At 42.6% G+C, this 19027-nt stretch overlaps 1 protein-coding gene across 1 annotated transcript in view; it reads left to right on the forward strand.

Annotated features, from left to right (window-relative positions):
* The window catches only part of LOC146856812 (uncharacterized), a 1211343-nt gene that overhangs the window by 1078123 nt on the left and 114193 nt on the right, over positions 1 to 19027 (forward strand). The window lies entirely within an intron of this gene.

The following is a 19027-nucleotide window of genomic DNA, read 5'->3' on the forward strand; positions in this document are numbered from 1 at the left end:
ATCAAAAAATAAACTTTATTCGGCTAACATAAGCATATACGATATCATATTTCATAACACTTGAAAATCAGCATAACAATGACATAAAATGGATCCTATTTCCCCCTACAAAAAATCTATATACAACAGTCCTGTGTCCAATCGTATAAATCTAAATAAATTTCAGTGAACGTGGCCCACCTAAGTGCATAAATATTACACCATAAATTTACATTGTTTCCTAAAGTGCCAAAAACGTGTATAAAAACAACAAAAATGTCCACCCTAAAATGCAATGCCCTCTTTCTAGTTTTCCTAACTTAAACAAAAGAAATTCATGATTGAAAAGCAAGTAAAGCAGGAATTAAGTTGCTGGAGGTACATCAAGGCCGGTATACATTATACACAATTTCAAAATGTTATCAGTAGACGGTATCTTACATAAAATCACAAAAAGAGCTAGATGGAGAGTGGTTTGCTCCGAGAAATTATCCCACGGACATTGTGGTAATTGTCTACTATTACTATTTGCTTCCTGAAAAGCATATAAATAGTAAACAGTGCCCAGCCTAAATCTGGTCAGTGGAAACCTACGTTGCACACTCTGTATAGTGTAGTCAAGGCGCTATTATCTAAGAGATACGTACTACCACGGGCACCTTGCTAAATTTCCTGGCTTCCCTCACTTCAGTTCCCACAATAATATTTCGAGAGAAGCGATCTCTTTTATGTATTCCCCGCATCGATTATGGGTGTTTGAAGAAGGTAGGTAAACCTATGTTTTCTCATGAAATCATAATATAATTCAGAAAAGGAATTTGCATTGCATCTTTCAAGAGCAAATAGTCACCTATTATTTTCCTGTAGTGAAGCAGCCTCTTTTGTCCCCACTGCTTTTCACAGTAAGAGGGGGGCTACATGAATTTTATCTTCTGTGAGTGGTAAACAACTTCTGCATGTCATATATAATTGTAGCAACTAGAGGGGACTATGAGCATCCTTTTCAGGCACCTGTTATCAACTTGCTGAATCATATAAGCATTAGAGTACCCCCAGATGCCTGCCCCATAGAATGCCCCTAATACACATTTACTTTTATATATAGTAATCATTTGTCTTATAGGCTTAGTGCCCAGTCTTGTAGCACATCTAAACACTGCAGAAATAGCTTTTACAAACTTCTGTTCTCCAGCAGAGGTTTCTAGGAGTTTTGAGCACTAAATAACTGGTGTAGGTAAAAAGAAAACAGAAAAAACATTCATAGACATCTTGTTACCCTACAAGGAATGGGCACCTGCTTCTTCCTTCCTGCTCCAATGCACATTGTAAAGGAATTCCTGCAATTCACTGTCATACACAAATCATCCATAAAAAGATAATAATACTTGAATAAACACTGGAGGGCATTTCCTGTCCATGCCATCAGGACAGCAGAATCTGCATACAGCAGTATCGGTAGAGGGCAAGGTACTACTTGTCGCATATACTGTGCTTTTTCCAATTAAAAATCTTTCTAAATTATTAATATACAATGTAAAGAAAAAGGCACTACAATAATCCCTTTCTGTACTCCTTTACTAAAGTCAAACAGATCCATGCATTCTCCCTGTCTACCATAACGCACTCTGACCTTCGTGTTATTTAAGTCTAGGCCCATTAAAAAAAATTCTGTCCAGAGAGCATAGATCTTTCTACTAGAGTGAGCGGTGAAAGGAATCAAATCACTGGTTCTCATTTCAATACAGTGCAACCAATGTGGCTACATATTAATCCACTCAACTCTTTGATCTGAGTTTAGTAGGTTTAATTATACATTCAGAAGCAAGTCCATGTAAATCATTCTCAATAAAATCATATGAAAGTACAAAAAGATCAGAGTAAGTCCAAATCTTCTTAAGAGATGTACCCTATATAGTACAAAGCAAATGACTAACTCTTAGAAAATGATCCATGTAATTAGGAAGACAAAATGAAGGTTAAATTGCATCAGATGATTCTCTTTAAAGAGCATGAGTAACCTAACTTTCCCTCAACTACTTCAATAAGGGCAACCCTAAATTTGAGCATTAAGTAAAGACATAATCGAATACGGAAAAAGAAAGGTGTCAGCCATCAGATGCTTTGCTAGAAACACTCTGACAATGGGTCGAGTAGCTTAAAGCCACACAAGCAGTAACATAAATCTGCTTCCTAAGGAATCTAAAGATGGACTATCTCCCTATCTAGACACAGCACATAGTATCATCTGCCGTCAACATGACACTCTCATGGAGCTCCTCCTTGGGAAGTTTCCATAGTACTGGTACAAATGGATACTTCATCACCTTTTATTAGCCGGATAACACATTATCTCAAGTCAAGTCAAAATAACTTTATTCAGTTCCAAGGACCATAAAAGTTTGACAAACATAGATTACATTTTAAAATGTTCATGGCGTATTTATGGAACACATTATCTCATTTCCTCCTTGGACATTCCTTTTCCATGAAAACTCCTCTCCTTGCATGTTACCGCGATTCCCTTGCTCAACTCCTCCTTCCCACGCTCGGCTATCTACTTACAAAAAAATCCTTTCTACTAAATAATGAGGTTTATCAACACCTGCAATAGACACAACTCAGCAGCATACATTCCATACCTGAAGGTTAAACATGAATTTCATTTCAAATTTTAATGTGAGCAGCAAGTGAACTAATTTCTTCTCAAGGGCTACTTTTGCTAAGTTAACATGTGCACGGGGTTACAACATATGTGCACTTTTCAATACACAAAACTAATGCAACTGCTTAAGGTGCAAATAAATGCAATGAATCACAAACATCTTGGTATAAATGCATTGGCACAGGATTAATTTGAATTATGTATAAACGTCAAACATTTGTTGTATATATCTTAATAAAGAATTTCACAATATGACCTTTTAAGTTATTTTTCCCCTGTCACATTAACATATAAATAGTCACGCAACGCTATGAATCACATTTTAAATACAAATTTTTTCAAACAAAAAACCCTTTAGTATGACAGAGTATATTTGAGTGCTGACTATGTTTTAATAGGATGCACCCCTTCATTATCTCTAGATGGGATCAAGATCACCCTTCATCAGTGCCACCATAACATTGTCGTAAAAAGTCAATCAGCGACCTATCTGCACCCATATCTGACATGAGTTCCCACAAAATTGAACGGTTTATAGTATCAAATGTGAAAGACAGGTACATAAAGGCCCTATACTGAGACCCCTTTTTAACTAAGCTATATTTATTACGTTCAAACACTACTCCACCGTGCCTTGTTCTTTACGGAAGCTGTACTGTATGTTGCTAATAATATCATGTTCCTCTGCCCATACCTTCAACCTGGCCAAAGCAATCCTTCCAACAACTTTAAGGGTTAAATCCAGCAATGAGATAGGGCTGTAACATCCTGGATCAGATCTATTCCCCTTTTAAAAGAAAAGATTGGCACTATAATAGACTGCAATCATGTTTGTAGGCGGCCACATACAGTTATTGCTCTAAGAACATTTGTCACCCATGGGGCTCAAAAATCAATGTTTTGATGAAATCATTCAACGGAACGCGAGTAGACCTGGGGCTTTCCTTTTCTTACTGGCTCTTATCACACCAGTCACTTCACTTAAACTGAACTCAATCAGAATTGCTGTAAATACCTCTGGCTTATGCAGTGTCAATCCTCTCTTTCCTAATTTCCTCTACTTCCATGGAATAAATTGAATGAATGTGCTTATCTGTTTTCTGAGCTGTGATTCGGGTATCCATAGTTGGTCACCTTCCAAAAATCTGTTTTGTCAGAGTTTGCACTTGCTTCCCAAGCATCCTCTTCAATACTATTTTCCCCTTGTCCAGCTTAAGTTTGTATTCAGTCCCTCATTTCTTAACCAGCACTCTATCCCTAGGCCATCTCCTCAAAGCCCTTCTTAAAGGCTTTATGTGCTTTACGTCAAGTTGTCTCAAACTGTGTTTTAATTTTTGACTGCTGTTTGTCTGGAAGTCTTATCAGTGCATTTTGTGTATAATTGCAAGCTCTCCAAATTCAGTTAAAGCAGCCTTCACTTCTGCTGTTTCATCCAGGCAAATTGCTACGGAATTAGCGTGTTTCATACTTAAACCAGTGCAGGGCTGGTTTTAGGGCAGTGCAACTGGTGTGGCTGCACTGGGCGCTGACCTATGGAGAAGGGCACTGAACTCAGAGGGGCACTGTGTTTAGCAATAACTTATGATTGGAGAAATGAGGGTCACTTTTTCCCAGTGGTAGTGAGAGAATGCGAGAAGGAGGTAATGGGATTTGGAGGCGCCAAAAATAATTATCGTACCCGGCACCACCAGCGCTTAAGCCGGCCTTGAACCAGTGAACAGCCTTTCAGTATCCCCACCCTCCCATTTCTGAGCAATCCCATTGCGCCTCCCCACACTTTTCCCCTGAGAGAGCAGTTCTGGTTTAATACCCACTTGAAACTTTTTTGAACTCGCAGTAAAAGGATTATGGTCACTCAAGCAACAATAATTTGAAAATGATCAAAACAGTGAATAAGATTCTCAGAGATTAAAACATGGTCTATAGTACTGCAATGAACATTCCTAAAATAGATCGATGGTGCAGTAATCGGTAAGGGGGGATTTCATAAATAAAAATTTGATTTTCTTTCAAGAATAGTACATTCAATGCCTCTCCATAAGCGCTGTGAAAAAGGTGGTTCAATCCCTCACCTTCCTTATTGGTCATCTCACAAACCTCTTTAGCATCTAAACAATATGTAGTGATATTGAAGTCTACCATCCAAATTACAAAACCCTCTTCATCCCTTATCTAAATAAAGAATTTCAGGTATTTCTCAAGCTTCAAAATGACACTTGCACTGGAGGAGGAAAACATTTTATAATAATTGATTAACCCAAAAATAACCCCCTCCCCTCTTTATCCATCATATCGAAGCAGTTGCTAATATGGAGCATCAAATGCATTTTTAAAAACATTCCCTGAAACAGTAACTGCAATTCCAATCAGCAAGCTTCCCTAACTCTCAGTTGCCGAGCGATGTTGCAATCCTCCATGCTAAGATACTGTCCTGCATCCTCATGCAAATTTGCACTTACGATATCTGCTTCCTGTGCCCCTTTAGTTCTTAATGTCTGTCATTCATGGTATTGCAGGGCACTCAAAGGGGCAAACTGATTCTGTGTGCTCTCAGGGGGAAGCTAAAATAGGGTGGTACTATTCGCCAACAGGGGTGGGGCACAATGTTTTTTTGTCTTGATTATTAGAGCGTGATCAGGTTTATAATGGTTTTGATAAGTTAAAACTGGTTAAGGAGTACCTAATCAGTTCTAATGCTTTACTTCTGGGTCCACCAGACAGGATGAAAAAAACTCCTGGGTCGATGGTCATGGACTATTTTTCAGCCTGCCATCATTCAAAGTATTATCAACATGTTTCGGCCAACCATCATACACCATTATAAATTGGTGGCCTTCGTCAGGGCTATATGATCCTCTGCCTTAACCACTTTTTTGTCAGTCAGTCGTTGTAGGAAACCTACCTTTCTATATAGTGCACTACAATTGGGGCCACTGTGCAGAGAGGTGGAAGAGACCCTTTCTTGGTATAGAGGCAAAAGTAGATAATACTAACACTCTATTTTTGTGGTAGTAGGGGCGAGCAGTTAGGCTTATCATAAGATAGTGCTAAGCATTTGTTGTACACACCAAGGCAATACATGATTACAGACATGAAGTGGAGACTGAATTAGAAACATAGTACTTCTTTTTATATAAATATTTAGACTAAGAAATTCAGTACAAAGTAAATACTTTTCACAATTTGATTAATCACAAGAAAATGCATTAACCACAGTTGCGCGCAATTAAGCAACAATACAATTCATTTGGGAGGAAAAAGGCAAGTGGGAAAGCAACGCTATACAGTTGTTTTTGTGGTTATCATTTTAGAAACATAAAAGGTCCAAAGTGCCAAGGCCAATTTCTCAGGGGCTTTCCAGATTGCTCAGGAAACAAGAGAAGATGGTTCTCTTTAGCTGGTGCGCTACTAAGGCCTGGGTCACCTGCAAAAGCAAAGCAAAGCAAACGGGGACTTGGAGGCAAGTCTGAAGGCTCTCAAGGGAGAGTAGGGGGTCACAAGGGCTCTGGGGTTGTGGGAGCATAGCTGGATTGAAGATGCTCCGGCAGGGCAGGCTGGTGCAGAGAAGATGTACAGCGGGGCACCGGCACACAAAGAAGCAACAGGGGGTCAGGAGCATCACCCTGGAGCAATGATTCTGGAGCTGTTGGGCCACTGCTGAGGTGGATCGCCAGATTCCTGAAGTCCCTCGTCTGGTGCTACCTGGCTGTAAAGTTAGAGTCCTCCTGGACTCGTCTTGGTAGATTTTTGTAGCAAGAGGTAAATTACCCTGGGTGTTGCTACTTTGCAGACCTGGTGGGACCTGGGGGCCTCAAGACTTAGTGCAGAGGCCAAGCAAGTATATCTTCGGAGGGCAATCGGAGACGTCGGATGGGGTGGGGGGCTGGAAGATGCTGGACCGGATTTCGCTGTTTTTGGAGACCTGAGGCTGCAGGGAGATAGTACCTTTATTTAGAGGGAGTTCTTTAGCAATTTGCGAAGTGGTCGTGACCCCCCAGGGTTTGTTGAGGCCATGCAGTGACGAGATGAGCTGGAGAATGGCAAATGCAGAGTTCTATGGCATCAGACAGGAGTTTTTGCCCAAAGTCCACCACGAGGTCTGCAGTTCTCTGTTCAGCAGCCTTTCTTCATTCGTCTTCTTGTGTCTGTGAAATCTAACGGCAGGGTCTGGGGATGTCACCTAAAACCTACATTTAGGGGCCTTTACAAGGGAGTGACAGGTGGGTGTCAGTGGGCCCCTTACCTAGGGTGTCTACACCCTCTATTATGCCCAACTCCCATGGGAAGGGGACATAGCCATAGCCCTCACCTCCAGCACCTGAGAGGGGGAGTTGGCAGAGGGGGGGCATGCTCCCAATTCTTTCTATTCTTTCTAAGTTTACCCACCTCTCTTCCTGCCAAATGAGGGTGAAGACAGGTCGGGGGGCTGCTCCTTCTATCAGGAGAGGCTGCAGTTGCATTTCAAAGGCAGCAAAGCCTTTGAAGATTCACGCCACAGATGGTTCTTCCTGACCGGGGGAGAGTATGACCACCTCTGCCCAGGTCAAGCTTTGTTCTCAACCTCTGAGCGCACTGGCACTTACCCCATGAGGTCAAAACTCTGTCTTGTAGTAATAGGCTTCCTTAGACCAGTCAGTTTCCACACTAAGGGTTGGTAGGTTTCAGGGGACCCCTCTAAGGGGTCCTCTGTGTGCAATGTTTAATACATCTGACACTGGAATCAGTGCAGGTTTGTTAAGACAAGATGTTTGGTACTTAACATCCCATAGTACAGTGAAGATGTCACAGAGGTCGAGAACTCGCAGTGACAAGGATCTGGCCCATGTACTCTTCATGCCTTCCCTGTTCACTTACAGTATCCAATGATCGACATGGAAATTGCAGGGGCATATCTGCTCATGAAGATGCATCCTTCCAGGAGATATAGTGCACCCTGCCTTAGGGCTATAAGGCCTGCTAGAGGGGTGTCTTACCCATATCCCAAGCATTGTTTGTGGGCATGGCACACAGATATATGTGCCATGTCGACTCCTCTGTTTTGTCTAAACCAATGCACGCAGTCTGCGATAACAGGGTACCTGGACCCTTGGGTGGCACAATTTGTGCTGCTACCCTTGAGGTCCCTCTTCAGTACCAATGTCTTAGGTACCAGTACACTTTAGGGAAAGAGCCTCTGGCACAGGGGACTTGGTTGACAGGGACCCTGTGCACCTCCAGTCGAAATTACGTCTTATTCCAGGCAAAAAGTGGGGGCTATCCATGTCCAAACAAGGCACTTTCCTACAGTCGTGCATTTAATACAAACAGCAGAGTGTTAATCATACACTATTCTCGTGGTATGATCAATATGACGTAGAAGCATTTCCCTAGGAAAACAAATATTTCATGCTTGTCAGATAGTTACTCACAGAAGGCAGATATGCCAGATCACAAGGAGGAACCAAGATGGCCTCCTAGGAGTACGCACCTAGCTGCTGCTCTGGCATTTACTGGTGTTGGTACCCCACCTCGGCTCACCAGAAACCCAGGGGATTGTTTGAAATCCCCAACTGTAATCTTCCATTCAAGGTACAACACCAGGAGGGTGCAGTGCCCCATTGGGAGTACCTGTGCGACTGACCCGGGCTGCTGGCAGTGAGCGGTGAGTGACGCGGATGGCCTCGGGCAATGCCGGGTGAGAGGTGTGGCAGTGGTCCAACATCATGGGAGAGGTGCAGCGCAGGGGATATGGTCTCAGAGCATACAGTGACATTTCCGGGGGAGGAGATTGCTACCCTCTACCCCAGCTAAACACAGGGACAACACCGGGGGAGACGCGGAGCTCCCCCTAGCATGGCCGTTCACAAAAGCAAGTTGAGCTGCTGGCATTCCCAGCTATGGCGGGGAGGGAAGGGAGAGCACACAGGCAGCTGAAACTCAGGCCTAATGGCCCTGGGCTGTCTACCACAGGCACAATATAGAGGACACATTGCCAAGGACGGTTCCTTGGATGACAAATGGGTGCCCTCTCCCCCTTCACATCAGTGAAAAATGCTAAACATTTGTGCTGGTGTGACTTTCGCTCCTTAAATGTCTGGGTGAGAATCAAGGGCTACTGTCGCGCTTTCTCCAACACAGGACTACTTAGCATAACCATACACACCTGCAAAGCCTACTGAATGAACCTCTGGGGCCAGCCTCGGCGGCCATGGCATTAGAAACCACAGACGCACTCTTCCCGCCGTAACAACTGGCAATCTGTGTGTCATTAACCTCCTACCCCCAGTGAGAACGATGTGAGCTGGATTGACTTGCTCTGTACCCCGAACCTATTGGTGATCCACTGTCAGACACAAATGCCCCCATAGCCCAAGGGGGCCGAGGCACGGCCTCTAAGACCCGTCACCCTATTGAGGAGGGACTGGCCAGAATGACACAGTGTGCCACCCTTTATGAGGAGCCCAATAGGGAGGACCACTCACCTCTGTTAAACCTGAACATAAAAAATGAGATTTTGCAAGGTAACAAGAACGTTATGGAGAAAATAGATAGGGTAGTCATTACGGTGGCGCTACTGCAGTAAGAAAGGGCCAATATAATGGACCATATGAAAGAACTCGGAACTAGAGTGATAGCACGGGTGAGGTCCTGGGGGCACACACTAGTCAACTGGCAGATGAGGACAGGCAACTGAAGGTGCAGGAGGCCAAGTTGGCGGATTTGGTGATTTGACCACATACTTGGTTTACCCGAGGGGACATAGACCACCCTAATGGAACAGTTCCTTGAATCCTGGCTCAAAACAGTCCTGACTGGGCCAGGAGATGGCAGGAGCTGCCGGTGGAAGGGCCCACAGAACACTGGGCAGTAGGCCCACACTAGGGGCCCCATCACGAATGCTATGCTACACAGACAAGGTGGACTTACTGGCAGCGGAGCGACAGCTGGGCAACATGATATACAACGGAAACAGAATTTCTTTCTAGCCAGACTACGGTGGGGCTGCCTAACGGAGACGGAGGTCATTCGTGGAAGCGAAGTGAAAACTCAGGGACCGAGGCCTGGACTGTGCATTACTTCCACCAGGATGTCTCCAAGTGGATATTCAAGAAAAGAGACACTTCTTTGATAACGCAGATGACTCTATGCTGTCATTAAAAGTCACTGACTGTATCCCTGAGCAGTTTAACACAACTACTAATATAAGGTTATGATAATTGCAAAGGAGGGTCACTAATGCTATAATTTTCAAGTCAGAGGGGGTGGGTGCTTCATTATGGAGTGAAATTGCTGTGTGAGTTGGCTAAGATGGGAGAGGCATGCACATCCACTATTACTCTCCAATGTATGTGTGAGACCTAGGGGTGAGACTACAGGGGTACCCCACATGGGGACCTTGGGGAGTGCAGTTCTTACGTTTTCACTTACTCACTCAGATTTCGGAGAGTGAGACCTTGGAGCACGTAATAAAAGACAACCAACTAAACAACCACCAGGCAGTGCGTGTACTACTCACCTCATTTGACCTTGGGGGTATCTCACCAGGAGAGGGAAGATTTACTGCAGTTCGGGGGAGTTGGGATAATATGTGTTGATTGTGGAGGCCGAGTTTGGGAGGGCCACACAGGAGGTGGGTGGAGGGATTTTTCTGCTTGTTAACTTCTCAAGGGACCATTTGTTTCAGATCACCAGAGGGAGAGGCGTAGATCACATGCACCGCAAGACCAGGCTGGCGCAGTCAGACACGGGTGTGTGAGAAACACTCACGCGGAGCACATTGGGGTGACAGCAATATCCATAAACATTAAGCTGTGTACAGAACCCCATTAAGTGATGCGTGAAACTCAGTACTAAATTGGGGGGGGGGGTAAACTATGGCATTCTAGTCTGACTTGAGTGGTTCGCAGGGCCCTACTATGGGTGGATTCCAGTGTCCCCTTTAGAGTAACTGTCGAATGGAAGGCAGCTGATGACAGATATGTAGGGGTTATGGGCATGATTGGAGGGATGTTCACGTTGCTATGAAACACATATGCCCCAAACATTGACACATCCGACTTCGTCAAGAAAGTGGTGCAAACTTTAATACCGTTCACTCACCACATCATAATCTGGATGGGTGATTGCAACTGTGTACTCGACAGACACTTAGACTGCTCTTAGCCCAACTCTACACCACTTGGCAGATCCTCCAGGGCCCTATTAATGGGCATGGACACACTCAACCTATTAGAGCTATAGTCGACACAGCATGGCAACACGAGGAGCTATTGTTTCTATTCGCCCCTGCATGGTACATTCTCCAGGATGGACTACAGGTTTATCCGTCCAGAATAACGAGTGCAATTTGGGGTGACCCAATATTTGGACTGATCACTATTGGACCATGCTCCACTTGCTATAAAGTTACTGGACCAAGTCTGGGTGGCACCAGTGCCACAGAGGCGTCTACAACCTCAAGCGCTACTGGATTCAGTGTTGAGGGAGGAAATCAGGGAGGCAATATGGGAATTCTTTGCCATAAACGCGAATACAGTGGAATCAGCAGTTGTACTCTGGAAGGCTTTCAAAGTAACAATAGTGGAGAAATGCCCAGCCACAATATATGGGATGCACAAATCTGTTGGACACACAGTCACGAGGTTGGAATGACAAATAGCAGACCTTAATAGACATGACCCCCACCCTGAAGATGTATGGGAAATGTAACATTGTTTGCAGGGATAGCTGAATGAGGCCCGGGACACACTTGGGAAGCATGACTACAAAATGTACACAGAAATGCAGCATGGACATGTAGACCACCCTGGTAGACTCCTAGCTTGGCAAGTAAACAGAGAGAGAGGCAGGAACACTGTGGTATCCATCAAAGATGCTAATGGGGTAGCCTTGACCATCCAAGAGGATATTCTGGCCAGATCCACTTAGTTTTGCAAGATGTTATATGCACAAACAGGCCAGGATGATGAGGTAGGCAAATCAACTGTGCTTGATGAGGCACCTATCCCTAAATTATATGAGGATGCAAGAACCACATTGAACGCGCCACTCAATGAGCTAGACATGAGATGGGTCATCAAACACTTGAGCATGGTGAGGACACCAGGTATAGATGGGATTAATGTTGAGTTTTACCAGGTCTAGGTGGATCTTCCCTGGGAGTCCCTAATGGCCATGTACACAGAGGCCTTCAAAAAAGGTGTGTTACCAGCATCGCTGTGGAAAGCCAATATCAAAGTCCTGTTCAAGCCAGGAAGAGACCCTATTGATTGCAAGTCTTACCACCCCCTATCAATGATCAATGTAGATCGGAAATACTGAGGAGAATACTGGTGCAACAACTATGTAAAGCAGCTGAGTGAGTCATACACCCAGATCTATTCGGTATTGTGGATGGCCGCACAACCACCACCAATATTGGTAAGGTCTTCCTTATTACGGAACAGGCAACAAGAGAAAGGGAACCCTGTGCAGTGACCAACTTGGATACCCACAAGGCCTTTGGCACTGTAAGCTGGTCATTTCTGAAACAAGCATTCCTCATATACGAACTAGGGGCGGGCTATCTGAGATGGGTGACACTGCTATACAGGAACAGCGGGGCTCGATTCAAGGCAGGCAACAACATTTTGGATGACTGGCCAATAAAGAAGGATACTCGACAGGGGTGCTCCCTCTCCCCGCTAAAATTCACTATGGTTATTGAAACACTGGCCCACTTAATACGCTTTAGACTCAAAGGCGCTGGGATACTGGTGGGAGGCAAACAGGAGGTCATCTCGTTTTATGTGGATGACATATTGCTGACTTTGAGAAACCCAGCGGACATGTGTGGCACAATACAGGACACACTAGTAGAGTTTGGGCCCACTTGGGGTTTCATCTCAATGTAGGCAAATTAGTTCTTTATCTCATCCAGATGACATTAGCCACGGAGATGAACTTAGCCAAAATAAAAGTAAAGACAATGCCTAATAAATACCTGTGGACCTACCTGAGCTCGGACATGGCTGAGATCGATGCTTCAAATCTGGGGGCCTTCCTAGACAGCTTAGAACAGAGTGTGCAAAAATGGTTGTGATTTCCAATGATCATAATGGAACGAATAGCCATAAGGAAGATGATAATGCTACCCCGGGTGCTCATGCCAATGCGCATCCATGAGTCCTGCTTCTGTAAGCTAGATGAGTTACTCCAAATATTATATTGGGGATAAAGGAGATTAGCCTGGAGGTTCTGCGACTCCCATGGCACAGTGGGGTATTACAGGCTTTGAACTTCAGGGCATATTATTGGGCAGCCCATATACAACACATGATACCATGGTTTCAGGGAGGTGTTTTGCTGGTTTGCCTAACCTGGCCTCAGATGCTGCTGGCGCTACCAATGACAAGTCCAGATTGTCCCTACCAGAACAGTCCTGTACACAGTTAAACATTTGGGAATGCACAACAAAGCAGTAAAATGAGGGACACATTTACATGCAAAAGTTGGCCATTTGGTGTACTGCCATAAGTCCCACGATACCAATGTTCCTAAGACAAAGCGAGAAAGGTGGTGACTCACACTGCCTAGGGTACCTATATGCAGATGGCAGGATGCAGGGGGTATGCGGACTTCCGCACCCAGTAGGATGTTACGGGCAGCTACTTCTTCAAGTACGCTGGGTTAACAGCAGGCTATAAAGAAGGCATGACAAGAACTCTCTAGAAAAGCAGCCTGGTTTTCAATCTCCACAATATGAATGCTTGTTGTCAATTTTTTGTAAAACATCATAGGTGCATGTTGAAACATGCAAATCATGATGGACAGCACCCAATAGCAAAGCACTCATTGGAAACACACACAACACCTATATGCAACATCACAGGTATACTTACTAATCATCTGGTTAGCAAATCCTAACCCTGGGTGGGAGCTGGAGCATCACACTGTATCAACACACTATGTGCCTAAATAGAGAATAGAATAATATCTGTATTAGTATCCTCAATCCAGCAACCTTTTTTGTACTCCCATGAGACCATCTCTATCATTTTTATTCCAAGGTTTCTTTGATTTTTTACTATTTACATTAAGATCTTAAAATCTCTTTGCTCCCAAAAGTGTGTTGCCCTAAGCACCTTTCATTCTTGAAAATAATTTTTATAACCCACCTCTCTCCCATAGCTTTGCCTTTGCTGAAAAGAAGGCTTGAAGATATGACCCTGCTGACTTACTTCATCAAGGGCCCAATGCCGGGCAGCGATATAGAGTAAATAAGGAGGGTGGTACCTCTCGCTACCTTTTTGTGGTAGAGATGTTTCCTGAAGTTATGTCACAAATTTCCATCTTAGATAAGATACAGTATAAAAGGGTTGCAACTTGACAACTTGTCAGTAGAGATCCTTAGCTCCAGATTATTGCGCAGGATACTTCCAGAGAAGATCTTGACTGCCAGAGTTGCTGCTGCATCACACCTTCCACTGAAATCTGATCTTGAGCCACGCCCAGGAGGAGAGGAGCTGATACGACCTATGTTTACCTTTTGTAGGGACATGTCCTCCCAGACTTTTGACAACTAAACAATTTTGCTGTAAACAGGTATACAGTGCACTGATCATTCTTAAGAAACTCTAGATCTTGTTGTTTTGGATGCGAGCGGCTGATTTGGAGAAAACCTAATAAAGAAATAAAAAATAAAAAAATAAACTCTAGATGCAATTTATGCTACTAAATACTCACCTAATGTAGCACATAAAAGCAGGTTTTAGGGTGTTAGGTTTCTATATTAAATTTTTAACTATGTTAGAAATGTTTATTTTATTCTTCCTGTTTTCAACATTTATTTGTGCTGTTATGTTCTGAGTGATTATTTTAGATGTGCTAAGCAATAGGTTGAGACTGGTGAAATAAAACGTTTTTCAGTTAGAGTGTCTTTTTCTCAGTACAGTTTGTGTGTGTAGTATTAGGGAGAATAAACTAGGTTTGTTTCCATTCACAATGGCATCCCTGGATCCCTATTTAGGGATTGTTAAATACCCAAAAACAGTGACTACACTTTAACTGTGTATTGGGTGGGGTTCTGCAGGGCTGCAATAACCGGTCTTTCGCACTCAAGCATTGGTGCCTTGAGCTAAGTTCACTCGTGGCACCCAAGGGTGTGAAAACAAACCTTGTAGAGCTAAGCCAAAGTCTTAATTGGCTCCCAAAGGGAGGGCATGGATTTTTTGGGAAACCTTGAGTAGTTTCTTCATGGTATGCACATGTTAATATTACATCATTATGGAGACACTGGAATAATTATTGTTATTTCCTACAGGAAATAAGGGAGCAAGTACTGCCATAGGCTTTTCAAGCTTGACAATAAAAGGTTATTCCTCATTCTGTGGGCTTTGCAATTCTTTGAATCCAGTTTTACTTGAATCCATAAGTTTACATGGTGGCCCCTATTGTGATAGGAGCCAATTACCGGGAAGCAGTTACTCAGCATCTCAAGCTTCAAGGTGCCAACGATGCAGGGGGCAGTTACGTTTGTAATAGGTGCTCACTCAGCATATGCCTTTGAAATGTTTTACTCACAGTGGAGCTTGAGGCTATAAACACTGCCTCCGAGCAGTTTCAAGCTTACAAAGCTGTGGGAACACCTGCACCCTATAAGGCTTACCATGGTTTGGAAATCTCTTGACTTACAAGGAACACTAGAACAGGTGTGCTGGTCAGTTACCACACATGCACACAAATGCCCGTTTGCGACCCCTGAGTAATGATGGGGCTATGTGATCAGTATTAGGTGGCTGCACACCCTTTTCATTTCCTGACACATTGTAGGGATCTTGAATTACACAGTTGCCTTGTACATTTTATGGGGAACTTTTCTACAGTTTCCTCAATCATCCTGAGCAACATTAAAGGAGAAGCTTTGATTCTGGTCATATACCACAGAAGGGAAGCAGTTCCAGATCGTGAACAGTAACTACTGAAAATAGTTGTGGATGGTTATACTTCTGTGGCTCACGACACCTTAGGTACAAAAGCTGTTCAGTCACATTTAAAACCTGAAAGTGATATTGAGGGTTCCTGTAAAAATAAATCTACAATGGTAGGTAGGAAGAAACAGAGGGAGGGAGAGAGATCAAAGACATACTGGATCTCCCTTGTTTCAGGAATCTAGTACGAGTGGTTATGATTTAAGGGACCTCGATAAAATAAAAAACTGGAACTGTATCACTACCTTCAAGAAGAATAAAGTAGCAGGGCTTTCTAAGAAACATGCCTATATAGCTACGAATATTCCTTCAAAACAAGACATGTGCAAGAGCGCTGATAGACAGTGAAGCAGAAGTCACAACAGTGCTTCAGACTCTCCATACGTTCCTGGTGGCATGTCCAATTGATGAGATCATTTGAGTTGAGACTCCAGATAAGCATTTAAATCATCCAGATAGGGGTTATAATTTAGAGATGCAGATTGATGGGGATATGCCACACATTTTTTAAGTTGTCTTTTGGCCTCATTTATCTGAAAACTCTGACATCAGACTAGCTGAAGATGACCGGCCTCCAGTTTTATTACAGAAGAGCCCACTGGGGAGAAAGTAACAAGAGTAGCTTTTTCTCCCATAATACTTGAAGATATCAGGGAAATGTACACCAACGAATGGGCCTGTTAAACAGGCTCCAGCCTTATACAGAAAACAAGCTGTGTGGGTTAAACACTCTTATTACCCATATTATTTCCTTATGTGGTGAACCTCAAGCACAGGCTCAATACCCTTTAAAGCCAGAAGCAAAGAGATGTATAAAAGCAATATTTGTTCAACTACATTATCAGGGTATAATAGCGCCTTGTCTTTGAACTTAATCAGTCAGTCAAATTTTTTATTTCATCCAACAAGTGACCATAAAAGACCATGAAAACACATTCACATGCTCCATAGCAAAAACAAAAAAGAATTATTACAAAACATGATTTATCAAGATAATTTAATTCCAATACATAAAATCAAACAGTTAAAACATTCCAAGACTAAAAGTATTTAATTCCAAATTAGATCAGCATTGTAAGATGACCCTTCGACATACAACACTGGCATAAAACATGCAACTGTGGAACACAGACCAGTGAGATTGCAAAAACACTATTGCAGTCCTACATTGTCTCAAATGTGCTTATTTTAGAACTGGCAATATATAGAACTTCCTCTGGGCCGAATAAAATTTACAAAAACGCATATAGTGCAACATGCTTTGTGCAGAGAAACAATCGCATGGATAGACAGGTACATTCTTAAAATAAGTGCATTGTACTTGGAAAACCACCAGAATATGGGCAATGTTGAGCCTCAGCCTTGTCAGTGAAAATCTATGGTTCATATTCGTGACCCAAAAAAGATATGGCTCAATGCCAAGGGTAGTGCAAATCCTGTTATAATCTGATACTGTTGATATCTCAGATAGACTATGCAGTTTTGCAGCAGTGTAATTATACATATAAATTGCCTTCAAAGATTGATAATAAATAGTGAAACAAATCTCCACCTTATCAAAAAGATTCTGTAAATTCAAAATGTGGCAAGCTTTATTAATATATGACAACCATGGGATCCTTGAAACCGTGTTCAGTTTAAGACAATCAGCTAACACTAATTGATGATTAAAATAGGTGTTTGTTTTACTACATAACTTAATGCACAATAGAAAGAGCTGTAACTTAATCAACTCATTAATGTAGTTGTATCCCACTTCCGCATGACAAATATGGGTAGCAGTAGTTGTCCGAACAGCTAGCATTTCTCTTATAAAGCCATTCTCAACTCTCTGTATAACTGGATAATACCTCAGGTCTCACAAGCCTGCCCCATAGGTAGCAATTGAACAGCATTTAGCATTTTATACAACCAGAAGCTCTCTAGTTGGTTTACTGCCAAGTCTGGAGACAAAACTAAAAACAGCCTCAGTACTTCTGGCTTAGGCCGCAGCTTTAGCCATACCCAGTGGGCCTCAACTAAGTCTATCATCAAATAGAACCCCAAGGTACGGAAACAATGGGACCACACTATTTTTCTTGTTGTTAACAGTGAAAGAAGTAACTTCATTTTTTTGAGAGCCATAGATCATGATGTGTATCTTGCCCTGGTTAATCATTAGGTCAAATTGGCCATAAGTACACAAAACTGGTCTAACAAATGCTGGAGGCCAATTGCAATTCTGGCAAGAAGGACTGTATCATCAACGTATATCAACACCGGGAAAGGGTTGTCTCCCACTTGTGAGAAATCAGTCTTATAAACAAGCAAATATCTACCCAAGCAGTTGATGGCAAGAGTACTAATTTAAATGCCTGTTTGGTCTACCCACCTGGCTCATACCTAACACTGGAAGTTACCTCAGAATTAAGTTCTCTCAGAAAGCGGATAATATTCGGTTCCACCCCAAGCTCGGCCATGATGTTCCAAAGTATAGATCAATTTACAGAATCAAACGCCAAACTGAGGTCCATGAAGGCTAAGTAAAACTTCCCTTCTTTAGCAACTGTATATTTATTTCTGAAGAGATAGAAATTTAGGCACAGCTCAATGGTCTCAAGGCCAGCGTGGAAACCAAATTGCAGGTTAGAGATGTTTTTTTTTAAATTTCAAATAATTGTCTTTGAAATTTCAAGAAAAAAAAAAAATGAACATAGATGTACATAAAGAAATTCACAGATTGGCATGAGTTGAAATACAGTTACAAATGTGATTGTAAATGATAATAACAAATAAATAGACAGAAAGAAATAAAAAGGCAAAGGAATTGCAGAGAAGGTATGAATTAGGTGGCATTTGGAATTGTGATCAGGTTAATCATGAACGGCTTTCGTTTTTGACATTATGTAGGTTAACCGCAAGGTCGCATGTTAAGCATATAATTGAAGACCTAAAACTTTGTATTTGGATGTACTGTAAGGATATCAGGTGAGAACATCCATTATCGTAATATAGTCAACATAGACACATATCGTATGCACAGACTTAATGTCAAAACATCAATAAACAGGTAATTCTCACCAATCCTCCACATCGCGTCCGCATTTTATCATGTTAGAGACATAGTGAGGCTAGCGTGAGAATTGTCTTATGTGAAACAGTACCATGTGGGGGGGTAGGCGAGAGGTTTCACGAATATGATAGCGAGCCATAGGGAGAATGTCCTATTTCAGGTGTTTGTGTTGTGGTTGTCATCAATAGGTACAATAAAATATAAGAAATGGTTTCACGAGGAGTCATTTGGTTCAAGAAGGATCAAACTTGAATGAAAAGGCATCAAGGGACTTCATAGCTTCCTATGTGAAAGACGCCAATGTGAAGTATAGAGAAATATATCTGCCCCTCTGAGAAAGGACAACCATTCTTGCCATTTTCTGAAGGAGACTTCTTTGAAGCTCTT

This window comes from Triturus cristatus, chromosome 3_2 (assembly GCF_964204655.1).
Source record: "Triturus cristatus chromosome 3_2, aTriCri1.1, whole genome shotgun sequence".
NCBI classification, from domain to species: Eukaryota; Metazoa; Chordata; class Amphibia; order Caudata; family Salamandridae; genus Triturus; species Triturus cristatus.